The sequence below is a fragment of the Mixophyes fleayi genome, chromosome 12, assembly GCF_038048845.1.
Source record: "Mixophyes fleayi isolate aMixFle1 chromosome 12, aMixFle1.hap1, whole genome shotgun sequence".
Classification (NCBI taxonomy): domain Eukaryota; kingdom Metazoa; phylum Chordata; class Amphibia; order Anura; family Limnodynastidae; genus Mixophyes; species Mixophyes fleayi.
Genome location: NC_134413.1, coordinates 34,824,315 through 34,837,028, shown reverse-complemented (window position 1 = coordinate 34,837,028; position 12,714 = coordinate 34,824,315). Strand labels below are relative to the sequence as shown.

Sequence of the window (12,714 nt, the reverse complement as noted above, 5' to 3'; positions counted from 1 at the left end):
TGCCCTACTTATTTTCCAATTACATTAACCGGGTTAAATTAGGCAGTTAATGCTAAAGAGAACATGACACCTTATTTACATAATAATGCATTAGAGAATTGTAAGTAAAGTATTTTGTGGTTCATTTAGAGCAGGGCACAAGGTCCTTTTTTAAGTGTAAAATACGCTTGTTTGAACTGTGAATGAAAAATACATATTCATATTACCATGTGTATCCCTGACTTGTGTCACCTTAAGTTGTTAAGTTGTTAGAGGTGGAACAGGGGAGGGAAGGGGTGGGGGCGTGGGGCTAACATAGGTCAAGTAAAGGTGTGTACTTGCACTCCACTTAGAGGTAGAGACAGCTGCAGACACACCTGTCAGGAGGTATAACAGTTGTGGGTGCTCTATCCCAATTGCAAATGTCCGTGCTGCCGATAATGATCATCACGGACCTTTACCAGTAAAAAAAATAAAATAAATATGGGAAGAGTTTACACGTTTCCCCACACCCAAAAGTGCCCACAGCACCAGCTCATAATGCATGGGCTGGTAGCGATAATTGCAGCAGATGAACATGGGATCCCTCGGCTAAAGCTGCTACTAGCATTAAGCTTGCCCGGCTGAACTGGCGACACCCACAACATGGGCTACTCCGGTCATAATGTCGACCAGCAATAGCCTGCTCAGCACCGCACTGAATTACTTAATGAAATCAAGCTCAGTGGTAATACAACATTTCCTGGACTCAGAGCAGATGTTGCAAGTCAAGAGCAATCGTTCAAGCCCTTCGTAACAGTGAGGGTGCACAAGATTTTAATAAGACGAGCGCTGGGCTCTTAAACCATATTAATTTGCTTAGTGCTTGCATCATTAACATGGTACCTCCAACTATTGTCTATAAAGGTCGCAAGAGTAAGGTTAGGTACACACGATTATTGGGTCAATCGGACGATAAACGGCCATTCGGCCTGATATGGCATTAGTGTGTACACTGAAACGATGAACGATTGTCATCCCAAAGCACATGAAATCGTTGATCGAGATTTTGAAAATCTCGTTCAGGAATGGATACATTACAAACAAAATATACAGTATGTTCTACTTTGCAAACATCTACCAGTTTCACTACTCTGCAAAGAGGAACAGTGCTACAAATAATACAACAGGTTTTCTTTAGACTAATGTTGTCCAAATGGTTTTATGAAGAGGGCTGTATATATCCAGCAACTACAAAGTTTTGCACTAAAACCTATTTCTAAAAATGATTTCATAAAGCCTAAATAAGTCTATGCAGGATGTACTGGCTCACGCCAGCTGCTGATTGGGCAGCTCTATTTTAGAGAGGGTAATTCGAAAAATCTGTAATCCCCCTCTCCACTTGCCTAGGTTTACATGTGCCCAATCTCCTAAGGCACGATATAAAGTGCCTGATTCATTAAGGAATGTAAATGGTGATAGGTGCCGTATTAAATCGCACAGCGCATGCCCAGAAACGAACTCTACGCTGATGAAAGCAGGGACATCCAAGTCAACTTTGAACGCAAATGACACTTACGACAGCCTATAATTCCATGGACAGAATGGGAGGGGAAGGGGCATATGCACAGTTAATGTACAATTAGGGCGTGCCAAGGTCGAGCACACGCACCAACGTCTGATTCAGCTTTGGGCATCTTTAAGGCACATGTTTTCCTGTTGTATCACTTGCATCACATACTGGTCTGGTATAAATGCCAAGTGATAGTGATGACGGTCACATATTCCAGCTAGAACATGTGTTTTTAATCAGGAGCAGCTGTAGAAAAGCATTTTATGTATAGCAGACATTAATAGCACCTGATAAATGTATTTCATGGGGAATTTTTTTAGTTTTCTTTATTAAGGACTATATTATTAACAGGTGACAATAATTGAATACTTTTTCTTTTCTGTGCATTCTCCTTGGACTTTACATTTAACATATGTATTGTATGTAGCCTGCAATGTATCTGTATTCAACAAGAGTAATTTCTCCAGAAGCACTTGTAGACAGAAGGGCATATGCCCAATTTACAGAAGTTTTTTTTAAAAAAAACCAAACAAAAAACATACACAATTTGTTTGTTTGCGTGCTTTAATAAATCAGGACCTTTATGTCCAAAATGTTTTGAAAAGGATGTAATAATAATAATAATAATAATAAAAAAATGACAGTGCCACTTAAGCTCCCCATTTAAACCTTGCCTTTATATTTTGCAATGTAGACTACACTTCGGAATGATTCATACTCCACAATTGCCATTTATATACTTATGTGTATATGTATAGTATGCAATTAATATGGCATTTGACAAAATGGAAAGGTGAAGTCCATGAAGCTCTTTTAACAGTTCCCATTTAATGTGCTCATTCTATTACACCTCTCAGCTCAGAAATCAATGGCTTCCCACTATCGGAACCATGTCTGTTACCTGGTGTCATGAATCAATGATCCCTATCAAATGTTATATTTATGATGCATGTAGCATGCAACTCAGGCTAGCTAGGCCACAGATGCATATAAATCACTGTGAGTAAATAGCTCTATACATACACTAGCTAAAGATTATTCTCCAGTACAGTAAAGGTTAATTGTTATCCTGTAAGTAAAATGCTGAAGGTAGTGGGGAAGGCTGCTCAGCGATGAGAGGTTGTGTACCATAATATCTGACCCAGTGAATTCTGCCTACATGTTCTATGCAATGTTCCCTCTTGACTTTAAGGGGCATATTCAATTAGCTTTCCGGTCCGCGGGATCGTGCCGGAACGGGCTGCATAGTCAATACATGGTATTGCAATAACGTGGATTTTTGTTCGCAGCCCATAGGGTTGCGTACGAAAATCCGCGTTATTGCGGTACCGTATTAACGGCAATAGTGCGCAGGATTTGCGTTACCGCGAACCGGAAAGCTAATTAAATATGCCCCTAAGTGCTCACCAGCAGGGCGCTCTCTACCATTGTTTTACACCAGCATCTTCTATGCCAACCTTCTATGTATTTGTTCTGTTTCAATGTTTTTATTATGATTTATTAAATAGACTCAGAGTTTGGCAGTGCCTTACAGATAAACAGTGTTGATGACACAGGTGTGTTATATCCAAATGATGAGGTTTTTTTACGTTGCAACTCTGAATTCTGTCTCCAATCACAACAACTAATCTTACAGAATATTTACACTTAAGAGTTATTGCTTATAATAGCTCCAACAACATTTCAAATTGTTATTGGGCTAAAGCAGCAATGCAATGAAAAATATCAGGAGTTTTTTTAAACACAAATCATTGGAGAAGGCTGAAAGAAGAATGGTGGTGTTTACCATTTCCCCTTGGTTTTTTTTCCCTTCAGTCTGCTATTAATGATTTATGATTCTGGAGTACCATGGCAACCACAGTCACATGACTTCGTAAGCCATAGAGGCTTTTGTACACCCCTCTGAGCTCTGTCTGAATTGTGACACCCTCCTTCTTCCCCTCTGTCATCACATGAAATGCTGTGAGATGTGGACCTGTGTCTCTATAGCAGACTGAATGTGCCTGGCAGCCATTTTTGGTTGCCAACCAGATAGCTTTTGAAAAGGAGATAATGAGTTGTTGAAGGATAGCTAAAAAAATTATTGTCACATTCATGCTTAAAAAGGTACTTTACTTGTTATTTCAAGAAAAAAAAATGTAAGATTGCTGATTTAAAGTCATACCTTTGACTCCAATTACGTTGGACATTGAATTATTGTTGTAATATAGCATTTCTACTGTAACCATGGAAATATTTAGTAATGCATTTTCTGTAAATGGTTATAGCCAAGCAGAATTGTAATCTAACATTAATTCAAATGAAAATTAATGGTTATTTAGAAATAATCAATTTTAAGTTAGTTGGCTGGATTCTAATTCACATTTATCTGAAACCGACATGGACAATCTGTTTTCAGATGCATGATTTCAGAGTAGTCTAACAATGCAAAGATACCTGATTTAATTGAGAGTAACTATAGGTGTGAATTTTAATCCAGTCTAGAGAAGATGGATTCACTTCCAATGGCCATTCAGGTTAGAATGTTTGTTTTGTGTTTTTAGAATATATTAAACCTTAACTAGACCTATTACAAAACAACAATACTAGTCTTATGTAATATTTACACTGTGATAAGCTTCTGTAAGTTATGAGTGTAATACTTTAGCCATTTGGGATAATTGCATCATCACTATTTATATATATATAGCGCCACTGATTCCGCAGCGCTGTACAGAGAACTCATTCACATCATTCCCTGCCCCATTGGAGCTTACAGTCTAAATTCCCTAACATACACACACACAGAGAGAAACTAGGGTCAATTTTGATAGCAGCCAATTAACCTACCAGTATGTTTTTGGAGTTTGGGAGGAAAACGGAGCACCCGGAGGAAACCCACGCAAACACAGGGAGAACATACAAACTCCACACAGATAAGGCCATGGTTGGGAATTGAACTCATGACCCCAGCGCTGTGAGGCAGAAGTGCTAACCACTAAGCCACCGTGCTGCCCTATATTTTAGACAAGACTCTAGTGTTCACATATGGAGGATACAAATTACTTCGTAAATCCCATAGCAAGTAAGGTTTGGAGATATTGAAATGCTTTCTGGGTGACCTTTTCTAAAAATTACCAAAAGTTTGGCAGCATAGCAAGACACATATGGAAATGTTAGGCTGGGAACATGACTGCAATATTGCGTGTGTTTCAGATCCTTTCAAATCTCACTAATCAGTTCTGTTCTACAAATCACACATTCCTTGAGTATGAATTGTGAGTCAGAGTTCTAAGTGGCTCAGCCAGTGACTGCCAGTTCACCTCCTTTTTGGTTAATGGAGATTCAGAAATGAGTCTGGAAAGTGTAATTTCTTTCTGACAATGTGTGAAGACAATAATGAGGTCTTCTAAATGCTATTAGCTGTCCAGACGTCTCTGGTTACTTTACATAGGGCACTCTGACTGTATGTTTATTTTCTATAGTACCAGATGTGACTACGAGGTCTCGTAACTTTGGGGTCATACAAAAATACAAGTATACATAAATGTGTGGATGTTGTTCAGTGTGGGTTGTTAAAGTAGCTACAGCAATCTTGCCTACATCTGGCTTGTCATTAGCCACAAAAAATGTTCAGAGTATTAGCATCTTCCATTGATCAATACAAGACCCATTAATAACTATGTTGCACAGGCATTACAGTAACTGTAATTTTTTCAACTGTTGTTGCTTTAAAAGGTACCTATAACACATGCAATTCTTTACTTTTTCCTTGTTTTGTTTGAAACTGCTATTAATAATTTACAGTTTGCTTAGTGTCACTAAATTACCATGGCAACCAGTCACAAGACATATGGTGTTTGGTCATTAAGGCACGCAAATCAAAATGTATTGTGTGCTTTTTAAAAAACAAAAAAACAAAAACAAAAACACACATAAAATCAGGCATATGCATGACCGTATTCAACAAAGAGCGACTCTGAAGAAACTTCTCTTGTTGAATATGGGTCTAGGTACACTCTTATCTGATAGACAATGCACTGCAGAATTCATCCAATACATATGTGAAATATAAAATCCTAATAGAACACACATGGAGAAAATTCAAATATTACCTGTTAATATATATAATAATAAATAAAAAGTTTGCTTTTCCCCCCATAAAATAACATATATTAGTATGTTATGAATATCTACTGTACATAAAATGCATTTTTACAGTTGCTCCCGATTGTATACACATGTTCTAGCATGTATACACGATTGTCATGACTAGTAATCGGCACTTACACTCAACCTGTAGCTGGTGCAAGTGATACGACATAAAAGCACGTACCTTGGAGATCCCCAAAGCTTGAATTAGATGCTGCTGCGGGTGCTCGGGTTGGCAGGCCCTAACTGTACACTTAATATGAGCATATGCCTAGTCCACTCCCATGAAAGCATAGGTTGTAGTAAGGGTCCTTTGTGCTTGAAGATGACTTGAACGTTGCTGCGTTCACTGGCGTACGGTTTGGTCCTGGCCATGCCAAGTGTGATTTTATGCAAAATACGGCACATATTGGCATTTACGTTCCTTAATGAATCAGGCCCATGATGTAGTGAGCAGAGAAGATTTGAACATTTATAGCATAACCAACCTAACCACCGAGGAGCTTTGTGACTGACTAGCTCAGACTAAGACAGTTTCCTGTGACCAAACAGAAACCGAATGTTGCCAGAACAGAGAGTTCGGCAGCCATACAAGTCCCCCACAGAGAGTGATTTTGCCAAGGGATCACCTAGTTATTGGAAAACGTCTTTGAAAAACATCAGTTTCGGCATTCATGTTAAAAACAAACAAAATGTCTCTATGGGATTACACATTTAACTGTGCCTAGCACAGGGAAATGTAGATGGTATTTTCTTCCATCCCAATTTGCAGGCAATGAGCAGACTAAGTGAATTGTGCCTGCAAAAGACATGGGCGTATCGACCCTGAAATACAGATAAATAAATTTCCAAACAGCTTCTAATTCACTTAAATTATGGCAAATAATTAACACTCACTGGAGGATCAGTCCAATCACAGTGCATGAACCGAAAAGAAGCCAATCAGCGCATGTCAACAAATGGTTGGGGAAAACCAGTAAGAAGGGAATTGCTATAATCAATGCTGAAGGTTATGGGGCATAGTCAATTGTTGGCGAAAACACCAAAAATCTTGCGGCGCGCGCACTATTACCGCCATTACGGTAATAGTGCGTGTAAATACTGTTATTACGGTAGTTTTCTTGCTAGATTTCAGCTCGCGGCTCAGGGAGCTGCGAGCTGAAATCTGAGTAGAATTAATGTAATATCCTGTTCACTTTTTTCGCGGCGGAAAAAGTAAACAATTGAATATGCCCCTATGAGTGAATGAAATACATTTTGCAGTGTCTTGTGTGAGATACCTGCGTATTCTGGAGATGTTTCTTGGATGTATGTTACAGGATATGTATACAGATTGGATGTGAGGAACATCCAATCTGTATACAATTCTGAGACAAGGATGATGCCTATGCATCGAATTTGATGAAAAGCATTTATTGTTGTGTTGACAACAGATATAGAGCTACCAGGTATACAACTTCTGTAGACTGGTGGAAACATTATTAGCTTAGTTTCTGAAAGATTGAGTTTGAGGTAGCAAGAGAACAAAAATAAAAAAAGTAGAAACACATACAGTAACACAAATGGTAAAAATGATAGATTCATTTTGGAGTCATCTGCATAGAGAGGATACAGAGATTCAAAGGAGCTTATTAGGGGAGGTAATAGGGAGGGGAACATGAAAACAGACATTAAATTTGCTAATAATTTGCTAATCACTTTATTAATTTGAGAAGATTAGTAGTATTAGTATTTTACTTTTTTATTGTGTGGACTTCCCTTATCAAGCTATAACACACACATTATTCCGCATAAAAGTACAGACCTAACACTGGGTCTTTGTGTCTAGCTTGCCAACATGTTCAGGACATTATGAAATGTTCTTTAGAACTTTTCTTTTTGGATTTTGTTTAAATAAAATTGCTAAAGCACATTAAAAACTTTCTGGTGAAATGTCACAAACTGCTTAATTAATACACATCTCTCATTTCTCTTCTGGCCAAATAGTTTCTTGGTTAAATCACTGTGGGTTGAGCCCTTATCCATCTAAGCAGATGTTCCTGTGTGCGACGGCTGGACTCCCAGCTGTGCTGAGCTACCCCACACACATTAACTATAGAATGTCTGCATCAGTAGAAATCAGATTTTATCACTGATTAGGTCACTAACACTAGCCAAACTGGCAATGTCTTTACTTACAAGTTATACAGTCTAAATGTAAAAAAAAAATTAGATGGCGCTCATTAAATAAATTTGGCACATGGAATAAAAATATAACCTAGTGATGAAAATGAAAACTAAAGTTGGATGCAATGTGTATTTATTGCACAAGTGATCATGCCTTAGCAGATACAGCAACGTATGCAAATAGACTTTGATGCTCATACAATCATGAAAGTTTTAAAAAAATCTACTGTATTTCTCTTAATGACTGGTAAACAGTCAGTAAATCAAGTCTATTATACAGAACTGTGAGATGATCTGAAAGAGTCAAACTGAAGGGATTTAATAAAATCAACTAGTGATACAGGATATTACAAATCTTGCTAAATAAAATGTATTACCAAGTAGTTTGTTAAGTTAGCACAATTATGGTTACACAGCTGTATTTTATATAAGATTTGATTACTACATTACATTCAAAGGGGCAAATTCAAATGACCGCGTTACTGCCAAAAGTAACGCGGCCAGCGCACTATTACAATTAGTACGGTAATTTCAACACTTATTTTTGCTCTCGGCTCAGGTTCAGCACTCAATATAAAAAGGAACTCGTATTATAAAATGGATTACAGATTCCTAACATCATTCTTCTTCGCTAATCTCTTAAACTGTAGACTAAACTTTCTCAACACCGTACTTCCATGTTTTTGTAATTTCCACTTAGTGTTATTCATTCAATAAGTAGCATGGTGTTACCTGCTGCCAATCATATTGTGTAATGTCATTTGATTATGCCTTCAAGTACTGAGGACAAAGTTTTATAGTGGACTAACTAACACATATTTGTTGACCAATGAGAATTCTTAATTTCAGGCTTGATGTCATGTAGATATGGAAACTTGAAGCTTTCTTCCTACTCGTGTTATTATGTTGTCAAAGCCAAAATAATGGAGTGGACTGTCCAATAGAAAATATTCACATCACATATAATGTCATGTTGTTATAGAAACAAGATCTTAGTGATTGGTTAGTATTGGTTGTTCATTTTTCGGATAGTAAATAAGTTACTAAAATTTCTAATTGGATTTATGTTATCAAATACGTAAAAACCCATGAAAAACATTATTTACTCAATCTAGAATGTAAACTCTCACAGGCAGGGTAGTCTCTACCCTATGTCTCATCTTCATCTACCTTGTATTGCATGTTTTATGCTGAGTTTTTTTGCTGTTTGTTTACAGGTTTGTACCTCTATCTGCGCTAGCCGTAAGTGTTAGCTCATGACTAGCCATGTTTGTGTTATGATGCTTAATTATATTCATGTATCTGTTATTATGTTTATTCAAGTCATATCTGCAAGATGATTGGAGGGTGCTACGGAATCAGTGGTGCCCTATAAAAACATACTCTAATCATGATAATGATGAACTAATAATCTCACAATTATAATTCAATAGAATTGAATCCTTTGAACATACAAAGGATTATCCATATACATAATTCCCATTATATCCATAATATAAACCAATCATTAAAGAGCATCTAATTTAGACTATTTAAAAAACAAATAATAGTTAGAAATATTAATGAGGTTATTTGGCCCTTATGTAGGTGGATTTATCAGTCTAATTTATGATAATCCATATAGGATGATAAGGCAGCCACGATAAATTATTACAAGGAAAATTACAGTTTAAAATCTACATTCAGCTCAATTGGATGTAATCTTTGAGGGGATAGATCCACCTAACTTCTGCTTTTGCCATGTTAATATTCTCCAATTACCATTTATTTTGTAAATTCCACAAAAATGTTTAAAGGGACCTAACTGAACAATTATGTTTGTAGAAGGTTGTGAAACTGAATGTTTGTCAAACCTCAGATATTCCTTACAGGGTCTGTTAATCTTTCTTTTACTGTACAAGTGGTCCTGCCCATGTACTATAGAACACATTCACACGTATACAAACATTCTAATAGGTATACACAGATTTTACGAATACAAGTGATGAATTTCTTAATGTGGTTATTGGTCCCATGTATTGTAGAAGACAACTCAGAAACCTTACTTTCCATACTAGTGTCAGACTGAGGCTGGACACAGTCCGCATTGATGGAAGCCTACTGTCTTGATATGTACACCTTTCAGTGGTAGAGTGCTTTTATTGAGTTTCTCAAGTTGGATGCTTTTCTCCATAAGAATTTGAGCTTGGATAGAATTCTATTTGATAGACTGGGATCTTTAGACATTCCAATGTCTCCTAAAGATTTTTTCCATCTCTTTATACTGTCAATTATATTGGGTAATAAAAGCCAAGTCAATCCCTTTATTGTCTGCCTTTTTCATTTGGGAACTAATAAGTCTTTTCTGTCACTCTTCTGCCTTCTTCATAGCTTTGTTTACAATGTCAGGCCTACTATAGCTTTTATTAACAAAGGCTCCCCTCCAGACCTAACCCACATGTGATGGAGATGTGCAATTGACTCTGCAAAAGTGGGTGCGAGGCAGGCAGGGCCGCCGAGAGGGGGGGGTACTAATTACCTGGGCCCGGGCATATCAGGGGGGCCGCCCCGGGCCCTTGCGCTGCTGATTTTTTTTTTTTTTTAAAAAAAACGTTTTTTTCCTTTCTTTTTTTTTTTTTTTTTTGCGGCGGGGAGGGGGGGCTCGGTCGTTGGTGGAGGAAGCAGGCTAGTTTAAAAAAAAAAACAAAAAAAAAAACATACTCACTTAATCGCGGAGCCGGCATCCCTCCTCTCTGCTGCTCTGTGCTCCATTCAGACTGTCTGAATGCCGGGTGTGATGTCATCATGTCATGCCCAGCATTCAGTCAGTCTGGAGCAATGGAGCACAGAGCAGCAGAGAAGACCAAGAAAGGAGAAAAGGTAAGTGAAGGGAGGAAAACGAGGGGGGGCACAGAGGGGTTAAAAGAAAAATGGGGGGGGGGAGGCAGCATGACAGAGGGGTTAAAAAATGAGGGGGAGCACAGAGGGGTTAAAAAATGGGGAGGCCGCATGACAGAGGGGTTAAAAATGGGGGGGGGGGGGCAGCATGACAGAGGGGTTAAAAAATGAGGGGGGCACAGAGGGGTTAAAAAATGGGGAGGCAGCATGACAGAGGGGTTAAAAACAGGGGGCAGCATGACAGAGGGGTTAAAAAATGAGGGGGGCACAGAGGGGTTAAAAAATGGGGGCAGCATGACAGAGGGGTTAAAAAGAGGGGGGCACAGAGGGGTTAAAAAATGGGAAGGCAGCATGACAGAGGGGGTTAAAAAATGAGGGGGAGCACAAAGGGGTTAAAAAATGGGGAGGCAGCATGACAGAGGGGTTAAAAACGGGGGGCAGCATGACAGAGGGGTTAAAAAATGAGCCAGCATGGCACAGTGGGGTTAATAAACAGGGGTCAGCATGGCACAGTTGGGTTAAAAAATGGTGGGCAGCATGGCACAGTGGGGTTAAAAAGGGGGGGAGGCATGGCACAGTGGGATTGAAAAAAGGGGGGGGGGCAGCATAGTATAGTGTGATGAAGGGGAGCCAGATGAAGGGGGCAAAAGCAGCATGGAGGGCGCAGTGTGATCATAAGGCATGGCGATGATGAAGGGGCAAATTATTGTAATATTAGAGCTGGAGAAAGGCCTAATTATTAATCGTGGATGGTATTGATTTAACGCCAGGGTTGTTTGGAATTATCTAAATGCAGCTATTTTTTGTCCAAATAGGGCCCCCAGCATTCCAGGATCCAGACAAGCCGCAACTAAAGAAACATGCTGCAACAGGTGGTGAAAGTGAGAAGAACAGGTAGGAGAGAGCAGGACAGTATGTGAAATGTTGTGATTCTAGTAGGGACAAAGTCGATTTTTGGTGAGTGTTGTGCCCAATGTAAGGTGGAGGCCAAGACTGAACTCTTTGTGTACACACTGCATTTTTTCTATACTACACTTTGGTGATAGATGTCTTGAAAGTCAGGAGTGCTTGGACATATGTGACGCTCGGGAGAATTGAGAGCCTAGTGATTTTGATGTGTTAGCCACACCCCAATGGCGCATTTACCACGCCCCCAAATGCATGACCACATCCCCTAAAAATGTTGTGCCGCCGTGAGGGGGGCCCCATGAATTTATTGTACCGGGGCCCTGAATTCCTCTTGGCAGCCCTGGAGGCAGGGAACATGTCAAGCAAAGTATTTATAGAACAAAAGCGGTTCACTGGTCCATGCATATAACTGCTGCCAACTTCCCTGACGGGACTGTTCCACTTTGAGGAGACAGGATCAGGATCAGGATCAGAACAATTGGGCAACAAACAAGTGCATGAGGCATTGAAGGGGTGTTTATAGTGAAGGAGAAGGCAAGCACTGCACACCCAATGTAACATGGCTGAGCCCTTTTTTTTTTTTTTTTTTAACCACATCCCTCTCATGCAGGGCCTGATTCATTAAGGCAAGTAATGCAAAATTAAAAATGAGTAAATTTGCACCTAGGCAAAACCATGTTGCAGGTACGGCATAGCCTATATCAACTTTAAATTTCAGTGTAAAATTAAAGCTATCAAGTATTTGTGTGCTACATGAAAAACAGCCAGTATTTTCCTTACGTGCAAAATAATAAAGTAATTTTCACCTGTTGCATTGTAACATGGTTTGCCCAGGAGCAAATCTACTCTTTTTTCTTTGCTTGCCTTAATGAATCAGGCCTGGTATGTGCACACTCTCCAGATTATGAAAAAATAAAAATAAAACTTGGGAGGTATGCAGCTTTTTTTCACATCACAGTGGTAATGTGCAGCTGTCCGTACATACAGCACAGCAAAACAATTTAAAATTGCATGCAGGACAGTAATTAGGCAATAGTAACATATGAAAAACTAGAGACGTAAAATGCAATAAAATGCTAGATAAAAAATAGGCATAAAGC

The 12,714-nt window shown here is 38.9% G+C and overlaps 1 protein-coding gene across 1 annotated transcript in view; it reads right to left on the bottom strand.

The window, feature by feature from the left end:
* Window positions 1-12,714, bottom strand: part of GALNT16 (polypeptide N-acetylgalactosaminyltransferase 16) — a 76,969-nt gene that overhangs the window by 43,582 nt on the left and 20,673 nt on the right. The window lies entirely within an intron of this gene.